The sequence below is a fragment of the Oncorhynchus masou genome, chromosome 29 (genome assembly GCF_036934945.1).
Source record: "Oncorhynchus masou masou isolate Uvic2021 chromosome 29, UVic_Omas_1.1, whole genome shotgun sequence".
In the NCBI taxonomy this organism is placed as follows: domain Eukaryota; kingdom Metazoa; phylum Chordata; class Actinopteri; order Salmoniformes; family Salmonidae; genus Oncorhynchus; species Oncorhynchus masou.
The window spans coordinates 90,772,184-90,796,765 of record NC_088240.1 but is presented as its reverse complement, the minus strand read 5'-3'; the positions used below and the strand labels follow the sequence as shown (position 1 = coordinate 90,796,765).

Genomic DNA, 24,582 nt, shown 5'->3' with positions numbered 1-24,582 from the left:
AGAGAGAGGAAGAGAGACAGAGAGAGGGGGTAGGAGAGATAGAGGGGGAGAGAGAGAGAAGGAGGGAGAGAGAGGGAGGGACATAGAGAGGGGTGAGGAGAGAGAGGGAGGGAGAGAGAGAGAGAGAGGGGGTGGAGAGAGAGAGAGAGAAGGAGGGAGATAGAGAGGGGGAGAGCGAGAGAGAGGGAGAGGGGGGAGAGATGGAGAGAGAGAGGGGGAGAGAGAGAGAGAGAGAGAGAGATAGAGAAAGAAAGAAAGAGAGAGAGAGGAGGGAGAGAGAGAGAGAGAGAGAGAGTGAAAAGGATCAAGACGGGGAGAGATAGATGGGAGCAATAACACAACCTGGTATTTTCCTGACGTGTCATAGGGCTCTTGTGTTCTGTGATCAGTGTTGGACAGGACCAGTTGGACATGAGGAGGTAAACATCCGGAGACAGTATTACCACAGCCATATTGACATTCCTGAGGCCCTTGGTCAGACATCCCTGTCCCCCCTCTCTCTCTCTATCTGCCCCCCCTCTCCCCTCCACCCCTCTCCTGTTCCTCTGCCCACAGAGAGGAGGCTTTAATTACTGAATGAGAACAGAGGCTCCAGAGGACCCAGGGCCGCTGACAGGCCCCAGCATAGGGAGGGAGAGGCTGGATGTGATGAGCCAGGGAACTGGGCCTGGAGATAAAGCCTCTACACACTGGAGAACCACCACCTCCCTTGTTATTCATCTGCTCTCTCCCTCTCTCTGTTGTGTGGTCTGGACCAATCAGAGCTCTGAAACAAGCACCAAATGATAAAACCTGTAGCGAGCTGGATAGAACCTGTAGCTAGCTGGATAGAACCTGTAGCTAGCTGGATAGAACCTGTAGCTAGCTGGATAGAACCTGTAGCTGTATAAAACCCTGCCAGCCCGTACCCTGACTCTGTACCGGTACCCCCTGTATATAGCCTCCACATTGACTCTGTACTGGAAACCCCTGTATATAGTCTCCACATTGACTCTGTACCGGTAGCCCCTGTATATAGCCTCCACAATGACTCTGTACCGGTACCCCCTGTATATAGTCTCCACACTGACTCGGTAGCCCCTGTATATAGCCTCCACATTGACTCTGTACTGGTACCCCACCCTGTATATAGCCTCCACATTGACTCTGTACCGGTACCCCCTGTATATAGCCTCCACATTGACTCTGTACCGGTACCCCCTGTATATAGCCTCCACATTGACTCTGTACTGGTACCCCCTGCATATAGCCTCCACACTGACTCTGTACTGGTACCCCCTGTATATAGCCTCCACACTGACTCGGTACCAGTACCCCCTGTATATAGCCTCCACATTGACTCTGTACTGGTACCCTCTGTATATAGCCTCCACATTGACTCTGTACTGGTACCCCCTGTATATAGCCTCCACATTGACTCTGTACCGTAATACCCTGTATATAGCCTCTACATTGACTCTGTACCGTAATACCCTGTATATAGCCTCCACATTGACTCTGTACCGGTACCCCCTGTATATAGCCTCCACATTGACTCTGTACCGTAATACCCTGTATATAGCCTCTACATTGACTCTGTACCGTAATACCCTGTATATAGCCTCCACATTGACTCTGTACCAGTACCCCCTGTATATAGCCTCCACATTGACTCTGTACCGGTACCCCCTGTATATAGCCTCCACATTGACTCTGTACCGGTACCCCCTGTATATAGCCTCCACACTGACTCTGTACCGGTACCCCCTGTATATAGCCTCCACATTGACTCGGTACCGGTACCCCCTGTATATAGCCTCCACACTGACTCTGTACTGGTACCCCCTGTATATAGCCTCCACACTGACTCGGTACCGGTACCCCTGTATATAGCCTCCACACTGACTCTGTACCGGTACCCCCTGTATATAGCCTCCACATTGACTCGGTACCGGTACCCCCTGTATATAGCCTCCACACTGACTCTGTACTGGTACCCCCTGTATATAGCCTCCACACTGACTCGGTACCGGTACCCCCTGTATATAGCCTCCACATTGACTCTGTACCGGTACCCCCTGTATATAGCCTCCACACTGACTCTGTACTGGTACCCCCTGTATATAGCCTCCACACTGACTCGGTACCAGTACCCCCTGTATATAGCCTCCACATTGACTCTGTACTGGTACCCTCTGTATATAGCCTCCACATTGACTCTGTACTGGTACCCCCTGTATATAGCCTCCACATTGACTCTGTACCGGTACCCCCTGTATATAGCCTCCACATTGACTCTGTACTGGTACCCCCTGTATATAGCCTCCACATTGACTCTGTACCGGTACCCCCTGTATATAGCCTCCACATTGACTCTGTACCGGTACCCCCTGTATATAGCCTCCACATTGACTCTGTACCAGTACCCCCTGTATATAGCCTCCACATTGACTCTGTGCTGGTACCCCCTGTATATAGCCTCCACATTGACTCTGTACCGTAATACCCTGTATATAGCCTCCACATTGACTCTGTACCGGTACCCCCTGTATATAGCCTCCACATTGACTCTGTACCGGTACCCCCTGTATATAGCCTCCACATTGACTCTGTACCGGTACCCCCTGTATATAGCCTCCACATTGACTCTGTACCGGTACCCCCTGTATATAGCCTCCACACTGACTCGGTACCGGTACCCCTGTATATAGCCTCCACATTGACTCTGTACCGGTACCCCCTGTATATAGCCTCCACATTGACTCGGTACCGGTACCCCCTGTATATAGCCTCCACACTGACTCTGTACTGGTACCCCCTGTATATAGCCTCCACACTGACTCGGTACCGGTACCCCCTGTATATAGCCTCCACATTGACTCTGTACCGGTACCCCCTGTATATAGCCTCCACACTGACTCTGTACTGGTACCCCCTGTATATAGCCTCCACACTGACTCGGTACCAGTACCCCCTGTATATAGTCTCCACACTGACTCGGTACCAGTGCCCCCTGTATATAGCCTCCACACTGACTCGGTACCAGTACCCCCTGTATATAGTCTCCACACTGACTCGGTACCAGTGCCCCCTGTATATAGCCTCCACACTGACTCGGTACCAGTACCCCCTGTATATAGCCTCCACACTGACTCGGTACCGGTACCCCCTGTATATAGTCTCCACACTGACTCGGTACCAGTGCCCCCTGTATATAGCCTCCACACTGACTCGGTACCAGTACCCCCTGTATATAGCCTCCACACTGACTCGGTACCGGTACCCCCTGTATATAGTCTCCACACTGACTCGGTACCAGTGCCCCCTGTATATAGCCTCCACACTGACTCGGTACCAGTACCCCCTGTATATAGCCTCCACACTGACTCGGTACCGGTACCCCCTGTATATAGTCTCCACACTGACTCGGTACCAGTGCCCCCTGTATATAGCCTCCACATTGACTCGGTACCAGTACCCCCTGTATATAGCCTCCACACTGACTCGGTACCAGTACCCCCTGTATATAGTCTCCACACTGACTCGGTACCAGTGCCCCCTGTATATAGCCTCCACACTGACTCGGTACCAGTACCCCCTGTATATAGCCTCCACACTGACTCTGTACTGGTACCCCCTGTATATAGCCTCCACACTGACTCGGTACCAGTGCCCCCTGTATATAGTCTCCACACTGACTCGGTACCAGTGCCCCTGTATATAGCCTCCACATTGACTCTGTACCGGTACCCCCTGTATATAGCCTCCACACTGACTCTGTACCGGTACCCCCTGTATATAACCTCCACACTGACTCGGTACCAGTGCCCCCTGTATATAGCCTCCACATTGACTCTGTACCGGTACCCCCTGTATATAGCCTCCACATTGACTCTGTACCGGTACCCCCTGTATATAGCCTCCACATTGACTCTGTACCAGTACACCCTGTATATAGCCTCCACACTGACTCTGTACTGGTACCCCCTGTATATAGCCTCCTCATTGACTCGGTACTGGTGCCCCCTGTATAGAGCCTCCACATTGACTCGGTACCAGTACCCCCTGTATATAGTCTCCACACTGACTCGGTACCAGTACCCCCTGTATATAGTCTCCACACTGACTCGGTACCAGTACCCCCTGTATATAGTCTCCACACTGACTCGGTACCAGTACCCCCTGTATATAGTCTCCACACTGACTCGGTACCAGTGCCCCCTGTATATAGTCTCCACACTGACTCGGTACCAGTACCCCCTGTATATAGTCTCCACACTGACTCGGTACCAGTACCCCCTGTATATAGTCTCCACACTGACTCTGTACCGGTACCCCCTGTATATAGTCTCCACATTGACTCGGTACCAGTGCCCCCTGTATATAGCCTCCACATTGACTCGGTACCAGTACCCCCTGTATATAACCTCCACACTGACTCGGTACCAGTACCCCCTGTATATAACCTCCACACTGACTCGGTACCAGTACCCCCTGTATATAGTCTCCACACTGACTCGGTACCAGTGCCCCCTGTATATAGTCTCCACACTGACTCGGTACCGGTACCCCCTGTATATAGTCTCCACACTGACTCGGTACCAGTACCCCCTGTATATAACCTCCACACTGACTCGGTACCAGTACCCCCTGTATATAGCCTCCACACTGACTCGGTACCAGTGCCCCCTGTATATAGTCTCCACACTGACTCGGTACCGGTACCCCCTGTATATAGTCTCCACACTGACTCGGTACCAGTGCCCCTGTATAGAGCCTCATTATTCTTATTGTGTTACTTTTTATGATTACTTTTTATTTTAGTCTACTTGGTAAATATTCTCTTCTTGAACTGCACTGTTGGTTAAGGGCTTGTCAGTAAAGCATTTCACGGTAAAGTTGTATTATAAGAAATTGTATTATTAGAAAATAAAGTTTGTTTTGATAAAAGTGTAACAACAGAAAACAGCAGAGTCAATATCATCCCTGTGGGGACGAGAACAGAACACATCACAGTGGTGTATTATACAGGTGTATTATAGTAGTGTATTATAGTGGTGTATTATAGTAGTGTATTATACAGGTGTATTATAGTGGTGTATTATACAGGTATTATAGTGGTGTATTATACAGGTGTATTATAGTAGTGTATTATAGTGGTGTATTATAGTAGTGTATTATAGTGGTGTATTATACAGGTGTATTATAGTGGTATTATAGTGGTGTATTATAGTGGTGTATTATACAGGTGTATTATAGTGGTGTATTATACAGGTATTATAGTGGTGTATTATACAGGTGTATTATAGTGGTGTATTATACAGGTGTATTATAGTGGTGTATTATAGTGGCGTATTATAGTGGTGTATTATAGTGGTGTCCTATAGTAGTGTATTATAGTGGTGTATTATACAGGTATTATAGTGGTGTATTATACAGGTGTATTATAGTGGTGTATTATACAGGTGTATTATAGTAGTGTATTATAGTGGTGTATTATACAGGTGTATTATAGTGGTGTATTATAGTGGTGTATTATAGTGGTGTATTATACAGGTGTATTATAGTGGTGCATTATACAGGTATTATAGTGGTGTATTATAGTGGTGTACTATAGTGGTGTAAAATAGTGTTGTATTATACAGGTGTATTATAGTGGTGTATTATACAGGTGTATTATAGTGGTGTATTATACAGGTGTATTATAGTGGTGTATTATAGTGGTGTATTATACAGATATTATAGTGGTGTATTATAGTGGTGTATTATAGTGGTGTCCTATAGTAGTGTATTATAGTGGTGTATTATACTGGTGTATTAAACAGGTGTATTATAGTGGTGTATTATAGTGGTGTATTATACAGGTTTTTATAGTGGTGTATCATAGTGGTGTATCATAGTGGTGTATTATACTGGTGTATTATAGTGGTGTATTATAGTGGTGTATTATAGTGTTGTATTATACAGGTTTTTATAGTGGTGTATTATAGTGGTGTCCTATAGTAGTGTATTATACTGGTGTATTATATTGGTGTATTATACAGGTTTTTATAGTGGTGTATTATAGTGGTGTATTATACTGGTTTATTATAGTAGTGTATTATAGTGGTGTATTATACTGGTTTATTATAGTGGTGTATTATAGTGGTGTATTATACAGGTGTATTATACTGGTGTATTATAGTGGTGTATTATACAAGTTTTTATAGTGGTGTATTATAGTGGTGTATTATAAAGAGCAGAACGAGGGGATGAGAACAGAACACATCACAACACAGCTGAACTATGCCGAGCAGAACGAGGGGACGAGAACAGAACACAATACAGCTGAACTATGCCGAGCAGAACGAGGGGACGAGAACAGAACACATCACAATACAGCTGAACTATGCCGAGCAGAACGAGGGGACGAGAACAGAACACAATACAGCTGAACTATGCCGAGCAGAACGAGGGGACGAGAACAGAACACATCACAATACAGCTGAACTATGCCGAGCAGAACGAGGGGACGAGAACAGAACACAATACAGCTGAACTATGCCGAGCAGAACGAGGGGACGAGAACAGAACACAATACAGCTGAACTATGCCGAGCTCCGCAGCCCTGCAACAGAAAGTTGGCTCCAGCAGACGGGCCTTTCTTACTTATTGGACTTGAAAACATTCTCCTCGACATATGCAGTTGGCACAGCAGGCACCACAGCCTTGGTTTGATTACAAATATTTAGTCACAAAAACAGCAGAGAGAGAAGCTCTGCTCAGTGTTTCAGAGAGGAGGGAGGCGTGAGGGAGGGGGAGAGAGGGGAGGGAGAGGCACAGAGAGGAAGAGAGAGGGAGGGGGAGAGAGAGAAGTAGCCTGAGATCATGTTTAATTGCTGAGAGAGGCTATAGCATCAACTGTATGTTCTCCTCTTCCCTGGATGGAGAAACAACTGGTGTATTATAGTGGTGTATTATAGTGGTGTATTATAATGGTGTATTATACATCTGTTATAGTGGTGTATTATAATGGTGTATTATAATGGTGTATTATAGTGGTGTACTATGCAGGTATTATAGTGGTGTATTATAATGGTGTATTATATTAGTGTATTATAGTGGTGTATTATACATGTATTATAGTGGTGTATTATAGTGGTGTATTATAGTGGTGTATTATATTAGTGTATTATACATGTATTATAGTGGTGTATTATAGTGGTGTATTATAATGGTGTATTATAGTGGTGTATTATAGTGGTGTATCATAGTGGTGTATTATAGTGGTGTATTATAATGGTGTATTATAGTGGTGTATTATAATGGTGTATTATAGTGGTGTATTATAATGGTGTATTATAGTGGTGTATTATAGTGGTGTATTATAGTGGTGTATTATAGTAGTGTATTATAGTGGTGTATTATAGTGGTGTATTATAGTGGTGTATTATAGTGGTGTATTATAGTGGTGTATTATACAGGTGTATTATACAGGTATTATAGTGGTGTATCATAGTGGTTTATTACAGTGGTGTATTATAGTGGTTATTATAGTGGTGTATTAGAGTGGTTATTAGAGTGGTGTATTATATAGGTATTGTGGTGGTGTATTATTGCGTTGTATTATAGTGGAGACACCTGAAACCCCACCTCTTCAAGGAATACGCTACAAGACCATGGTGCTTGCCTACGGAGCTGTGAGGGGAACGGCACCGCAGTACCTCCAGGCTCTGATCAGGCCCTACACCCAAGCAAGGGCACTGCGTTCATCCTCCTCTGGCCTGCTCGCCTCCCTACCATTGAGGAAGTACAGTTCCCGCTCAGCCCAGTCAAAACTGTTCGCTGCTCTGGCCCCCCAATGGTGGAACAAACTCCCTCACGACGCCAGGACAGCGGAGTCAATCACCACCTTCCGGAGACACCTGAAACCCCACCTCTTCAAGGAATACCTAGGATAGGATAAGTATTCCTTCTCACCCCCCCCCTTTATGACTTAGATGCACTATTGTAAAGTGGCTGTTCCACTGGATGTCAGAAGGTGAATTCACCAATTTGTAAGTCGCTCTGGATAAGAGCGTCTGCTAAATGACTTAAATGTAAATGTAAATGAATACCTAGGATAGGATAAGTAATCCTTCTCACCACCCACCCCCCCCCCCCCTAATGATTTAGATGCACTATTGTAAAGTGGCTGTTCCACTGGATGTCAGAAGGTGAATTCACCAATTTGTAAGTCGCTCTGGATAAGAGCGTCTGCTAAATGACTTAAATGTAAATGTAAATGTGTATTATACAGCTGTTATAATGGTTAATTATAGTGGTGTATTATAGTGGTGTATTATACAGGTGTATTATATTGGTGTTTTACAGTGGTTATTAGAGTGGTGTATTAGAGTAGTGTATTATACAGGTGTATTATATTGGTGTTTTACAGTGGTTATAAGAGTGGTGTATTATAGTAGTGTATTATAGTGGTGTATTATAGTGGTTATTATAGTGGTGTATTATAGTGGTGTATTATACATGTATTATAGTGGTGTATTATACAGGTATTATAATGGTTATTATAGTGGTGTATTATAGTGGTGTATTATAGTGGTGTATTATAGTGGTTATTATACAGGTATTATAGTGGTATTTATACGGGTATTATAGTGGTTATTATAGTGGTGTATTATAGTGGTGTAATATAGTGGTGTATTATAGTGGTGTATTATAGTGGTGTATTATAGTGGTGTATTATAGTGGTTATTATACAGGTATTATAGTGGTGTATTATAGTGGTATTTATACGGGTATTATAGTGGTTATTATAGTGGTGTATTATAGTGGTGTATTATACAGGCTATTATAGTGGTTATTATACAGGTTATTATAGTGGTGTATTATAGTGGTTATTATACAGTTATTATAGTGGTATTTATACGGGTATTATAGTGGTTATTATAGTGGTGTATTATAGTGGTGTATTATACAGGCTATTATAGTGGTGTATTATAGTGGTGTATTATAGTGGTGTATTATACAGGCTATTATAGTGGTGTATTATACAGGCTATTATAGTGGTTATTATACAGGTTATTATAGTGGTTATTATACAGGTGTATTATAGTGTGATCAACCTGTTCTGTCTTGATTGGTCTGGTGTTCCCCTCCTCTCTACTGCTCTCCTGGGGGGGGGGCGGGCGGTGACCCCATGTCCCCTGCAAACAGAGGGAGAGGGCACCACCGTCTTCTCCTCTTTCTCCCCTCCTCCCCTCTAACCCTCCTCCTCTCACCCAGTCTCCACTGACTGGTAACCTGATTCCCAGGTCACCCAGACGGTCTACTAACCTCTCCTCAAAGACAGCATTTGTTTCTGCTATAATATAATTCCAGCTCTACTGATTTTATCTCGGAGTTTCACGCCAATTTTTTATTTTTTTTTGTACAAACCCGATACGAGAGAGCAAATTCACTGATCTGCTACTGATCTCAAATAGATTGTGTTTCAGAGGTGAACTGAGGAATGTGCCGGGGCCGTGCTTTGAGAAGGAGGGGTTTCTGGGAGTGGGTGAAGAGTGAGGTGTAAGGGTGTACCGTTTGGCACAGGGGGTAGAGAGGAGGAGGGGAGGGGGTGGTTGTTTTGACTGGCCCGTCAGTTTAAACGGTTGGTTGGCCATTCGAGGGGGTCAGTGTTGCCTGCTCCAGAACAGATTGAGTTTCATAACAACAGGACACAAGAAGAAGGTTTGAGACGAGTTGAGACAATGAGGCTTTACTGAACAGATGTCAGCCAGACACGTGGAGAAGGATCTGGCTGCACAGGGAAACGTGTTATTGCCCTCTGCAACGACAGGGCGTTAGAGACAACTGTAGTCCACCTGAAACGGGAAGCCCCAGGGTCTCTCTCAGAGAGGGGTTATTAGCCAGGCAGCGGTAACGGGTTCGTGAACCCCTGGTCGTCCTCGGTCCTTACCCCCCCCCATGTAGCTCTCAGCTCCCACGTTTACAGACAACACTTACAACACATCTGTGTCTGAAAGCAAACAGACCAGAGTCCAACCAGCTAGAGGCCAAGCAGACCTCCAACCAGCTAGAGGCCAAGCAGACCTCCATCCAGCTAGAGGCCAAGCAGACCTCCAACCAGCTAGAGGCCAAGCAGACCTCCAACCAGCTAGAGGCCAAGCAGACCTCCAACCAGCTAGAGGCCAAGCAGACCTCCATCCAGCTAGAGGCCAAGCAGACCTCCAACCAGCTAGAGACCAAGCAGACCTCCAACCAGCTAGAGGCCAAGCAGACCTCCAACCATATATAGGCCAAGCAGACCTCCAACCAGCTAGAGGCCAAGCAGATCTCCAACCAGCTAGAGGCCAAGCAGACCTCCAACCAGCTAGAGGCCAAGCAGATCTCCAACCAGCTAGAGGCCAAGCAGACCTCCAACCAGCTAGAGGCCAAGCAGACCTCCAACCATATATAGGCCAAGCAGACCTCCAACCAGCTAGAGGCCAAGCAGATCTCCAACCAGCTAGAGGCCAAGCAGACCTCCAACCAGCTAGAGGCCAAGCAGACCTCCAACCATATATAGGCCAAGCAGACCTCCAACCAGCTTGAGGCCAAGCAGACCTCCAACCATATATAGGCCAAGCAGACCTCCAACCAGCTAGAGGCCAAGCAGACCTCCAACCAGCTAGAGGCCAAGCAGATCTCCAACCAGCTAGAGGCCAAGCAGACCTCCAGCTACATCCTCTCTGACACCTGTCTGAATAGAAGCACTAGAAGGTAAAATAAATAATCACTGACCTCAAATCAGCCCCACGACAGAAGACCTGACCTCAAATCAGCCCCACGACAGAAGACCTGACCTCAAATCAGCCACATGACAGAAGACCTGACCTCAGATCAGCCCAACGACAGAAGACCTGACCTCAAATCAGCCCCACGACAGAAGACCTGACCTCAGATCAGCCCCATGACAGAAGACCTGACCTCAAATCAGCCCCACGACAGAAGACCTGACCTCAAATCAGCCCCACGACAGAAGACCTGACCTCAGATCAGCCCCACGACAGAAGACCTGACCTCAAATCAGCCCCACGACAGAAGACCTGACCTCAGATCAGCCATACGACAGAAGCCCTGACCTCAGATCAGCCCCACAACACCTCACTGAACCGAACTAGAATGTCGACAGACATTAAGATGACAGGAAGTGAAACGCTGACCCAGCTATCCCAGGAGTAGAAGACATACAACTCTCACCCCAGGAGAGGTGATCCTCTTCCTGTCGATGGACACAACAGTAGATTAAACCAACATCCAGGGGTATTAGATGACGTTATCAAGCTGTTCAACAACACCACCAGTGTACAGACATGTTCTGTACTTTATATACACACACACACACACACACACACACACACACACACACACACACACACACACGCTTCCCTGTATAACTAGACATAAAGACAGTGTGAATAAGGTAGTTCGATACACTGTACATTTGGTGCCATGAATCCAGTGTTAAACCACGTAGAAACATGATCAGGTACTAACCTCTATAGGGAGGTCACATCAGACTACTAGGAGGTCACATCAGACTGCTAGGAGGTCACATCAGACTGGTAGGAGGTCACATCAGACTACTAGGAGGTCACATCAGACTACTAGGAGGTCACATCAGACTGCTAGGAGGTCACATCAGACTACTAGGAGGTCACATCAGACTACTAGGAGGTCACATCAGACTACTAGGAGGTCACATCAGACTACTAAGAGGTCACATCAGACTGCTAGGAGGTCATATCAGACTGGTAGGAGGTCACATCAGACTGCTAGGAGGTCACATCAGACTACTAGGAGGTCACATCAGACTGCTAGGAGGTCACATCAGACTACTAGGAGGTCACATCAGACTACTAGGAGGTCACATCAGACTACTAGGAGGTCACATCAGACTACTAAGAGGTCACATCAGACTGCTAGGAGGTCACATCAGACTGGTAGGAGGTCACATCAGACTGCTAGGAGGTCACATCAGACTACTAGGAGGTCACATCAGACTGCTAGGAGGTCACATCAGACTACTAAGAGGTCACATCAGACTGCTAGGAGGTCATATCAGACTGGTAGGAGGTCACATCAGACTGCTAGGAGGTCACATCAGACTACTAGGAGGTCACATCAGACCGCTAGGAGGTCACATCAGACTACTAGGAGGTCACATCAGACTGGTCACATCAGGCTACTAGGAGGTCACATCAGACTGGTAGGAGGTCACATCAGACTACTAGGAGGTCACATCAGACTGGTAGGAGGTCACATCAGACTGCTAGGAGGTCACATCAGACTGCTAGGAGGTCACATCAGACTGCTAGGAGGTCACATCAGACTGGTAGGAGGTCACATCAGACTACTAGGAGGTCACATCAGACTACTAGGAGGTCACATCAGACTGCTAGGAGGTCACATCAGACTGGTAGGAGGTCACATCAGACTGGTAGGAGGTCACATCAGACTGGTAGGAGGTCACATCAGACTGGTAGGAGGTCACATCAGACTGCTAGGAGGTCACATCAGACTGGTAGGAGGTCACATCAGACTGCTAGGAGGTCACATCAGACTGGTAGGAGGTCACATCAGACTGCTAGGAGGTCACATCAGACTACTAGGAGGTCACATCAGACTACTAGGAGGTCACATCAGACTACTAGGAGGTCACATCAGACTACTAGGAGGTCACATCAGACTACTAGGAGGTCACATCAGACTACTAGGAGGTCACATCAGACTGCTAGGAGGTCACATCAGACTGCTAGGAGGTCACATCAGACTGGTCACATCAGACTGCTAGGAGGTCACATCAGACTACTAGGAGGTCACATCAGACTGCTAGGAGGTCACATCAGACTGGTAGGAGGTCACATCAGACTGCTAGGAGGTCACATCAGACTGGTAGGAGGTCACATCAGACTGGTAGGAGGTCACATCAGACTGGTAGGAGGTCACATCAGACTGGTAGGAGGTCACATCAGACTGGTAGGAGGTCACATCAGACTGGTAGGAGGTCACATCAGACTGGTAGGAGGTCACATCAGACTGGTAGGAGGTCACATCAGACTGCTAGGAGGTCACATCAGACTGCTAGGAGGTCACATCAGACTGGTAGGAGGTCACATCAGACTGGTAGGAGGTCACATCAGACTGGTCACATCAGACTGCTAGGAGGTCACATCAGACTACTAGGAGGTCACATCAGACTGCTAGGAGGTCACATCAGACTGCTAGGAGGTCACATCAGACTGGTAGGTCACATCAGACTGGTAGGAGGTCACATCAGACTGCTAGGAGGTCACATCAGACTGGTAGGAGGTCACATCAGACTACTAGGAGGTCACATCAGACTGCTAGGAGGTCACATCAGACTGGTAGGAGGTCACATCAGACTGGTAGGAGGTCACATCAGACTGCTAGGAGGTCACATCAGACTACTAGGAGGTCACATCAGACTACAAGGAGGTCACATCAGACTGGTAGGAGGTCACATCAGACTGCTAGGAGGTCACATCAGACTGCTAGGAGGTCACATCAGACTGGTAGGAGGTCACATCAGATTGGTAGGAGGTCACATCAGACTGCTAGGAGGTCACATCAGACTGCTAGGAGGTCATATCAGACCACTAGGAGGTCACATCAGACTGGTAGGAGGTCACATCAGACTGCCAGGAGGTCACATCAGACTGCTAGGAGGTCACATCAGACTGGTAGGAGGTCACATCAGACTGGTAGGAGGTCACATCAAACTGGTAGGAGGTCACATCAGACTGGTAGGAGGTCACATCAGACTGCTAGGAGGTCACATCAGACTGGTAGGAGGTCACATCAGACTGCTAGGAGGTCACATCAGACTGCTAAGAGGTCACATCAGACTGCTAGGAGGTCACATCAGACTGGTAGGAGGTCACATCAGACTACTAGGAGGTCACATCAGACTGGTAGGAGGTCACATCAGACTACTAGGAGGTCACATCAGACTGCTAGGAGGTCACATCAGACTGCTAAGAGGTCACATCAGACTGCTAGGAGGTCACCTCAGACTACTAGGAGGTCACATCAGACTGCTAGGAGGTCATATCAGACTGCTAGGAGGTCACATCAGACTGCTAGGAGGTCACATCAGACTGGTAGGAGGTCACATCAGACTGGTAGGAGGTCATATCAGACTGCTAGGAGGTCACATCAGACTGGTAGGAGGTCACATCAGACTGCTAGGAGGTCACATCAGACTGGTAGGAGGTCACATCAGACTGCTAAGAGGTCACATCAGACTGCTAGGAGGTCACATCAGACTGCTAGGAGGTCACATCAGACTGGTAGGAGGTCACATCAGACTGCTAGGAGGTCACATCAGACTGCTAGGAGGTCACATCAGACTGCTAGGAGGTCACATCAGACTGCTAGGAGGTCACATCAGACTGGTCACATCAGACTGCTAGGAGGTCACATCAGACTGGTCACATCAGACTGCTAGGAGGTCACATCAGACTACTAGGAGGTCACATCAGACTGCTAAGAGGTCACATCAGACTGGTAGGAGGTCACATCAGACTGGTAGGAGGTCATATCAGACTGCTAGGAGGTCACATCAGACTGGTAGGAGGTCACATCAGACTGGTAGGAGGTCACATCAGACTGGTAGGAGGTCATATCAGACTGCTAGGAGGTCACATCAGACTGGTAGGAGGTCACATCAGACTGCTAGGAGGTCACATCAGACTGCTAGGAGGTCACATCAGACTGCTAGGAGGTCACATCAGACTGCTAGGAGGTCACATCAGACTGCTAGGAGGTCACATCAGACTGCTAGGAGGTCACATCAGACTGCTAGGAGGTCACATCAGACTGCTAGGAGGTCACATCAGACCGCTAGGAGGTCACATCAGACCGCTAGGAGGTCACATCAGACCGGTAGGAGGTCACATCAGACCGGTAGGAGGTCACATCAGACTGGTAGGAGGTCACATCAGACTGCTAGGAGGTCACCTCAGACTGGTAGGAGGTCACATCAGACTGCTAGGAGGTCATATCAGACTGGTAGGAGGTCACATCAGACTACTAGGAGGTCACATCAGACTACTAGGAGGTTACATCAGACTGGTCACATCAGACTGCTAGGAGGTCATATCAGACTACTAGGAGGTCACATCAGACCACTAGGAGGTCACATCAGACTACTAGGAGGTCACATCAGACTACTAGGAGGTCACATCAGACCACTAGGAGGTCACATCAGACTACTAGGAGGTCACATCAGACTGGTAAGAGGTCACATCAGACCACTAGGAGGTCACATCAGACTGCTAAGAGGTCACATCAGACCACTAGGAGGTCACATCAGACTGCTAAGAGGTCACATCAGACTACTAGGAGGTCACATCAGACTGCTAAGAGGTCACATCAGACCACTAGGAGGTCACATCAGACTGCTAAGAGGTCACATCAGACTGCTAGGAGGTCACATCAGACTGATAGGAGGTCACATCAGACTGATAGGAGGTCACATCAGACTGCTAGGAGGTCACATCAGACTGGTAGGAGGTCACATCAGACTGCTAGGAGGTCACATCAGACTGGTAGGAGGTCACATCAGACTGGTAGGAGGTCACATCAGACTACTAGGAGGTCACATCAGACTACTAGGAGGTCACATCAGACTGGTAGGAGGTCACATCAGACTGGTAGGAGGTCACATCAGACTGGTAGGAGGTCACATCAGACTGCTAGGAGGTCACATCAGACTGGTAGGAGGTCACATCAGACTACTAGGAGGTCACATCAGACTACTAGGAGGTCACCTCAGACTGCTAGGAGGTCACCTCAGACTGGTAGGAGGTCACATCAGACTGCTAGGAGGTCACATCAGACTACTAGGAGGTCACATCAGACTGGTAGGAGGTCACATCAGACTACTAGGAGGTCACATCAGACTGGTAGGAGGTCACATCAGACTACTAGGAGGTCACATCAGACTACTAGGAGGTCACATCAGACTGGTAGGAGGTCACATCAGACTGCTAGGAGGTCACCTCAGACTGCTAGGAGGTCACCTCAGACTGCTAGGAGGTCACATCAGACTGCTAGGAGGTCACATCAGACTACTAGGAGGTCATATCAGACTGCTAGGAGGTCACATCAGACTGCTAGGAGGTCACATCAGACTGCTAGGAGGTCACATCAGACTGCTAGGAGGTCACATCAGACTGCTAGGAGGTCACATCAGACTACTAGGAGGTCACATCAGACTGCTAGGAGGTCACATCAGACTGCTAGGAGGTCACCTCAGACTGCTAGGAGGTCACATCAGACTGGTAGGAGGTCACATCAGACTGATAGGAGGTCACATCAGACTGCTAGGAGGTCACATCAGACTACTAGGAGGTCACATCAGACTGGTAGGAGGTCATATCAGACTGGTAGGAGGTCACATCAGACTACTAGGAGGTCACATCAGACTGGTAGGAGGTCACATCAGACTACTAGGAGGTCACATCAGACTGGTAGGAGGTCACATCAGACTACTAGGAGGTCACATCAGACTGCTAGGAGGTCACATCAGACTGGTAGGAGGTCACATCAGACTACTAGGAGGTCACATCAGACTGGTAGGAGGTCACATCAGACTACTAGGAGGTCACATCAGACTGGTAGGAGGTCACATCAGACTACTAGGAGGTCACATCAGACTGGTAGGAGGTCACATCAGACTACTAGGAGGTCATATCAGACTACTAGGAGGTCACATCAGACTGGTAGGAGGTCATATCAGACTGGTAGGAGGTCACATCAGACTGCTAGGAGGTCACATCAGACTACTAGGAGGTCACATCAGACTGGTCACATCAGACTGGTAGGAGGTCACATCAGACTACTAGGAGGTCACATCAGACTACTAGGAGGTCACATCAGACTACTAGGAGGTCACATCAGACTACTAGGAGGTCACATCAGACTGGTAGGAGGTCACATCAGACTACTAGGAGGTCACATCAGACTGCTAGGAGGTCACATCAGACTGGTAGGAGGTCACATCAGACTACTAGGAGGTCACATCAGACTGGTAGGAGGTCATATCAGACTGGTAGGAGGTCACATCAGACTGGTAGGAGGTCACATCAGACTACTAGGAGGTCACATCAGACTGCTAGGAGGTCACATCAGACTGCTAGGAGGTCACATCAGACTGCTAGGAGGTCACATCAGACTACTAGGAGGTCACATCAGACTGGTAGGAGGTCACATCAGACTACTAGGAGGTCACATCAGACTGCTAGGAGGTCACATCAGACTGGTAGGAGGTCACATCAGACTGGTAGGAGGTCACATCAGACTGCTAGGAGGTCACATCAGACTGCTAGGAGGTCACATCAGACTGGTCACATCAGACTACTAGGAGGTCACATCATAATTTCCTGCCTGTCATGTGTGATCTGCTCCAGGGAAGGAACCCCCTAACAGAGAGCCAGGCCTGGAAGACACAGAGCTTTCCACAAGCAGAGGTGCCAGACAACATAGAGAAACGGAGAGAGAGAGAGAGAGAGAGAGAGAGAGAGTGGGAGACAGAGAGAGAAGCAGGGGATGGGTGAGAGGGAGAGAGACAGAGAGAGAAGAGCAGGGGATGGGTGAGAGAGAGAGAGAGAGAGAGAGAGAGAGAGAGAGAAGCAGGGGATGGGTGAGAGAGGGAGAGAGAGACAGAGAGAGAAGCAGGGGATGGGTGAGAGGGAGAGAGAGACAGAGAGAGAAGCAGGGGATGGGTGAGAGGGAGAGAGAGAGAAGCAGGGGATGGGTGAGAGGGAGAGAGAGACAGAGAGAGAGAGAAGCAGGGGATGGGTGAGAGAGAGAGAGAGAGAGAGAGAGAGAGAAGCAGGGGATGGGTGAGAGAGGGAGAGAGAGACAGAGAGAGAAGCAGGGGATGGGTGAGAGGGAGAGAGAGACAGAGAGAGAAGCAGGGGATGGGTGAGAGGGAGAGAGAGAGAGAGACAGAGAGAGAAGAGCAGGGGATGGGTGAGAGAGAGAGAGAGAGAGAGAGAGAGAGAGAGAGAGAGAGAAGCAGGGGATGGGTGAGAGAGGGAGAGAGAGACAGAGAGAGAAGCAGGGGATGGGTGAGAGGGAGAGAGAGACAGAGAGAGAAGCAGGGGATGGGTGAGAGGGAGAGAGAGAGAAGCAGGGGATGGGTGAGAGGGAGAGAGAGACAGAGAGAGAGAGAAGCAGGGGATGGGTGAGAGAGAGAGAGAGAGAGAGAGAGAGAGAGAGAAGCAGGGGATGGGTGAGAGAGGGAGAGAGAGACAGAGAGAGAAGCAGGGGATGGGTGAGAGGGAGAGAGAGACAGAGAGAGAAGCAGGGGATGGGTGAGAGGGAGAGAGAGAGAGAGACAGAGAGAGAAGCAGGGATGGGTGAGAGAGAGAGAGAGACAGAGAGAGAAGCAGGGGATGGGTGAGAGGGAGAGAGAGAGAGAGAGAGTGAGAGAAGCAGGGGATGGGTGAGAGGGAGAGAGAGAGAGAGAGAGACAGAGAGAGAAGCAGGGGATGGGTGAGAGGGAGAGAGAGAGAAACAGAGAGAGAAGCAGGGGATGGGTGAGAGAGAGAGAGAGAGAGAAGCAGGGGATGGGTGAGAAGGAGGCTCTCCGTGTTGTGTTTACTTGGGACAGTGATTCAGAGGTTCCTGTGACCTGTGTTGACTGCAGGGGCAGAGACCAAGTCTAACGCCTTGTTCCACAGCCATGTAGTTACCATGATGGAGGGATGAGGAGGAGGAGGAGGTGGAGGAGGTGGAGGAGGAGAAGGAGTAGGAGGTGGAGGAGGAGGTGGAGGTGGAGGAGGAGGAGGAAGAGGAGGAGGAGGAGGAGGAGGAGGAGGAGGAGGAGGAGAAGGAGGTGGAGGAGGAGGAGAAGGAGGTGGAGGAGGAGGAGGAGGTGGAGGAGGAGGAGGAGGAGGTGGAGGAGGAGGAGGAGGAGGAGGAGAAGGAGGAGGTGGAGGAGGAGGTGGAGGAGGAGGAGGAGGAGAAGGAGTAGGAGGTGGAGGAGGAGAAGGAGTAGGAGGAGGAGGTGGAGGAGGAGGAGGAGGGATTTCCCCAGCACCAGCGGATATTTTCCACTTCTCTCACTGCACGGTGCTGTACACACAGGCACATGGTCACAGGCTGCCGGTCTGTCAGCGGAGGACACAGTCTGTGTGTTTCTCCGGGGTGCCGTCGCGCCCTTGCAGCAGCTCTGTGTGATTATAAAAGCGCCGCTGAATGTTTGTCCTTGTGAGACAGCGGTGTCAACAGAGTGTTTCTACTATAAAGCCTTTAATAAGAGGAGAGGAGAGGATGGGAGAGGAGAGGAGAGGAGGGGAGAGGAGAGGATGGGAGAGGAGAGGATGGGAGAGGAGAGGAGAGGAGGGGAGAGGAGAGGAGAAGAGAGGGGAGGAGGGGAGAGGATGGGAGAGGAGAAGAGAGGAGATGAGAGGAGGGGAGATGAGAGGAGAGGAGGGGAGAGGAGATGAGAGGAGGGGAGAGGAGAGGAGAGGAGAGGAGGGGAGAGGAGGGGAGAGGAGGAGAGGAGGGGAGAGGAGGAGAGGAGGGGAGGGGAGAGGAGAGGAGAAGAGAGGAGGGGAGAGGAGAGGAGAAGAGAGGAGGGGATGGGAGAGGAGAGGAGAGGAGAAGAGAGGAGGGGATGGGAGAGTAGAGGAGAGGAGGGGAGAGGGGGAGAGGAGAGGAGGGGATGTGAGAGGAGAGGAGGAGAGAGGAGGGGATGTGAGAGGAGAGGGGGAGAGGGATGGGAGAGGAGAGGAGGAGAGGAGGGGATATGAGGGGAGGAGGGGATGGGAGAGGAGAGGAGGGGAGAGGAGGAGAGGAGAAGAGAGGAGGGGATGGGAGAGGAGGAGAGGAGAGGAGGGGAGAGGGATGAGAGGATGGGAAAGGAGGGGATGGGAGAGGAGGGGATGGGAGAGGATGGGAGAGGAGAGGAGGGGATGGGAGAGGAGAAGAGAGGAGAAGAGAAGGGAAGAAGAGAGGAGAGGAGAGAAACCAAGTGAACCAAAGTTGCAGTGTAAATGTGGGGACCATGTGTAGAGTAGATGAGAGGCTGAGGGGAACAACAATGATGACAGTCACAACAGATCACGAGGAGAAGCTAGTCACCAGGAAAAGACATTCAATAGGGAAGCTAGTCACCAGGAGAAGCTAGTCACTAGGATAAGCTAGTCACCAGGATAAGCTAGTCACTAGGAGAAGCTAGTCACCCGGAGAAGCTAGTCACTAGAAGAATCCAGTCACCAGGAGAAGCTAGTCACCAGGAGAAGCTAGTCACTAGGAGAAGCCAGTAACCAGGAGAAGCTAGTCACCAGGAGAAGCTAGTCACTAGAAGAATCCAGTCACTAGGAGAAGCTAGTCACCAGGAGTAGCTAGTCACTTAGAGAATCCAGTAACCATGATAAGCTAGTCACCAGGAGAAGCTCGTCACCAGGAGAAGCTAGTCACCAGGAGAAGCTAGTCACTAGGAGAAGCTAGTCACCAGGAGAAGCTAGTCACCAGGAGAAGCTAGTCACTAGGAGAAGCCAGTAGCCAGGAGAAGCTAGTCACCAGGAGAAGCTAGTCACTAGAAGAATCCAGTCACTAGGAGAAGCTAGTCACTAGGAGAAGCTAGTCACTAGGAGAAGCTAGTCACTAGGAGAAGCTAGTCACTAGAAGAATCCAGTCACTAGGAGAAGCTAGTCACTAGGAGAAGCTAGTAACTAGGAGAAGCTAGTCACTAGAAGAATCTAGTCGCCAGGAAAAGTTAATCACTAGGATAAGCCAGTCACTAGGATAAGTCATTTATAGGGGGGCTGGGGGGGGTCTGATTCTGCTTTAAAACAGAGATAGAGGATATATTAAAGCAGCAGTAAAACTACAATACATGTGTTAAACAGACAGAGAGACAGAGAGAGGAGGAGAGAGACAGAGACAGAGAGAGGAGGAGAGACAGAGAGAGAGAGAGAGAGAGAGAGAGACAGAGAGAGGAGGAGAGAGACAGAGAGAGAGAGAGAGAGAGAGAGGAGAGAGACAGAGAGACAGAGAGAGGAGGAGAGAGACAGAGGAGGAGAGAGACAGAGAGAGAGAGAGGAGAGAGACAGAGAGAGAGAGCGACAGAGAGACAGAGAGGAGGAGAGCGACAGAGAGAGAGGAGGAGAGACAGAGAGAAAGACAGAGAGAGAGACAGAGACAGAGAGAGGAGGAGAGAGGAGAGAGAGGATGAGGACGCACATCAAGCCCTGTTCTCAAGTCCACCTTCAATGATTAACCGGTAGGTGACAAGATCAAGTGGACCCAGTGACCCTGACAGACGAGATGTCAGTTGGTCTCCGTGGGAACTGCGTCTGGAAGATAGACAGGCAGATCGTACCGTCCTCTGATCTCACAAGTCAAGCTTGACAGATAGACAGAGAGGTCATCGCGGGCAGGCAGGCTGACGGGCCCGTCCAGACAGCGTGTGTGGCACCGATGGGGCTGACTGGCGTTGGCTGAAAACTGGTCCGTGGGGCAGAACACACAGGGCCCGGCCCGCTCCACTCACAGCCTCGCTGCTGCCAAGACCAGCCTTCCCTTCCTTTAGGATAATTCATTAGGCAATAACACAATAAAATACAGCTCCTCTCTCTCTCTCTGTGTGAGTATGTGTGGAGGAGTGTGTGTGTGTGTGTGTGTGTGTGTGTGTGTGTGTGTGTGTGTGTGTGTGTGTGTGTGTGTGTGTGTGTGTGTGAGTGAGTGAGTGAGTGAGAGATAGAGAAAGACAGAGAGAAAGAGAGAGACAGAGACAGAGAGAAGGAGGGAGAGAGGAGAGACAGAGAGAGAGAGAGAGGAGAGAGAGACAGAGAGAGAGAGAGAATTAACTCTAAAATTATGTTCTGGTAGGTCAGAGACTACAGGGAAGCTACAGATCATTATGTTCTGGTAGGTCAGAGACTACAGGGAAGCTACATATCATTATGTTCTGGTAGGTCAGAGACTACAGGGAAGCTACAGATCATTATGTTCTGGTAGGTCAGAGACTACAGGGAAGCTACAGATCATTATGTTCTGGTAGGTCAGAGACTACAGGGAAGCTACAGATCATTATGTTCTGGTAGGTCAGAGACTACAGGGAAGCTACAGATCATTATGTTCTGGTAGGTCAGAGACTACAGGGAAGCTACATATCATTATGTTCTGGTAGGTCAGAGACTACAGGGAAGCTACAGATCATTATGTTCTGGTAGGTCAGAGACTACAGGGAAGCTACATATCATTATGTTCTGGTAGGTCAGAGACTACAGGGAAGCTACAAATCATTATGTTCTGGTAGGTCAGAGATACAGGGAAGCTACAGATCATTATGTTCTGGTAGGTCAGAGACTACAGGGAAGCTACAGATCATTATGTTCTGGTAGGTCAGAGACGACAGGGAAGCTACAGATCATTATGTTCTGGTAGGTCAGAGACCACAGGGAAGCTACAGATCATTATGTTCTGGTAGGTCAGAGACTACAGGGAAGCTACAGGTCATTATGTTCTGGTAGGTCAGAGACTACAGGGAAGCTACAGATCATTATGTTCTGGTAGGTCAGAGACTACAGGGAAGCTACAGGTCATTATGTTCTGGTAGGTCAGAGACTACAGGGAAGCTACAGATCATTATGTTCTGGTAGGTCAGAGACGACAGGGAAGCTACAGATCATTATGTTCTGGTAAGTCAGAGACTACAGGGAAGCTACAGATCATTATGTTCTGGTAAGTCAGAGACTACAGGGAAGCTACATATCATTATGTTCTGGTAGGTCAGAGACTACAGGGAAGCTACAGATCATTATGTTCTGGTAGGTCAGAGACTACAGGGAAGCTACAGGTCATTATGTTCTGGTAGGTCAGAGACTACAGGGAAGCTACAGATCATTATGTTCTGGTAGGTCAGAGACTACAGGGAAGCTACAGATCATTAATGACAGTTTTGTTGAGGACAAAACAGACCGGGACTAAATGCTTTGTCTGAGACACCAGCAGCACCATGGAAACAGACGACTCATCCCAAATAGATGTTTTTTATTGTGTCTCTTTGAACAACACGGTTCAGGTTGTAATTATACAAACAGCACAAAAAGCATTTCCTGTTTAAAGAAACTCGGGTTTCCCAGAATGTACAAATGGAAGCAGAATCCTTAAGATACAGCTGCCGTTATGGTGTTGTGTGGCCACTGGGTAGAGTTTTATTAACAGCAGAGAGAGAGCACAGGACACTGAGTTAGAAACTAGACAGTTCATTGGTGACTGCAGGGAGGAGCAGGAGACCGACGCATGCAGTACCAGAACCCGACACTAGAGGGCTCTGCAGCATGTAGAATAGAGCAGAACACTGACAAAACATTAGGAACACCAGCTCTTTCCATGACATAGACTGACCAGGTGAAAACTACGATACTACTTGTTAAAATCCACTTCAATCAGTGTAGATGAAGGGGAGACAGGTTAAAGTGCCTTTGAACAGGGTATTTAATTACATTTATTTACATTTTTATTTAACTAGGAAAGTCAGTTAAGAACAAATCCTTATTTTCAATGACAGCCTACCGGGGAACAGTGGGTTAACTGCCATGTTCAGGGGCAGAACGACACATTTTTACCTTGTCAGCTCGGGGATTCAATCTAGCAACCTTTTGGTTACTGGCCCAACACTCTAACCACTAGGCTACCTGCCTCGGGTATGGTAGTAGGCTCTACCATAGACCGGTTTGAGTTTGTCAAGAGCTGCAACACTGCTGGGTTTTTAATGTTCAACAGTTTCCTGTGTGAATCAGAAATGATCCACCACCCGAAGGACATCCAGCCAACTGGACACAACTGTCGGAAGCATTGGAGTCAACATGGGCCAGCATCCCTGTGGAACGCTTTCAACACCGTGTCCAGTCCATGGTGTTCCTAATGTTTTGTACAGTCAGTGTATTAACTCCTCTCCTGTTCTCTCCTCTCCGGGCTGTAGATTGATGAGGAGGGAGTGCTCGGCCCACAGAGGAGAGACAGGAGCTGCTAAGTATCATGTCCTGGCCCAAGGTGACCCCTGGGTACCGTAGCAACCTCTCCCAGCAGGACCATAACAACCTCTATTACAGCACCATGTAACAGAGGCAACAGAGGATGATTGAGGATGATTATCATTGACTCAGTACTGGTACCATGTGTATAGAGCCATGTTATCATTGACTCAGTACTGGTACCCAGTGTATATAACCATGTTATCATTGACTCAGTACTGGTACCCAGTGTATATAACCATGTTATCATTGACTCAGTACTGGTACCCAGTGTATAGAGCCATGTTATCATTGACTCAGTACTGGTACCATGTGTATATAGCCATGTTATCATTGACTCAATACTGGTACCCAGTGTATAGAGCCATGTTATCATTGACTCAGTACTGGTACCCAGTGTATATAACCATGTTATCATTGACTCAGTACTGGTACCCAGTGTATATAACCATGTTATCATTGACTCAGTACTGGTACCCAGTGTATATAACCATGTTATCATTGACTCAGTACTGGTACCCAGTGTATATAGCCATGTAATCATTGACTCAGTACTGGT

General features: G+C 48.5%; 1 protein-coding gene across 1 annotated transcript in view; it reads right to left on the bottom strand.

The window, feature by feature from the left end:
• LOC135519836 (intermembrane lipid transfer protein VPS13B) overlaps window positions 1-24,582 on the bottom strand; it is a 764,993-nt gene that overhangs the window by 222,375 nt on the left and 518,036 nt on the right.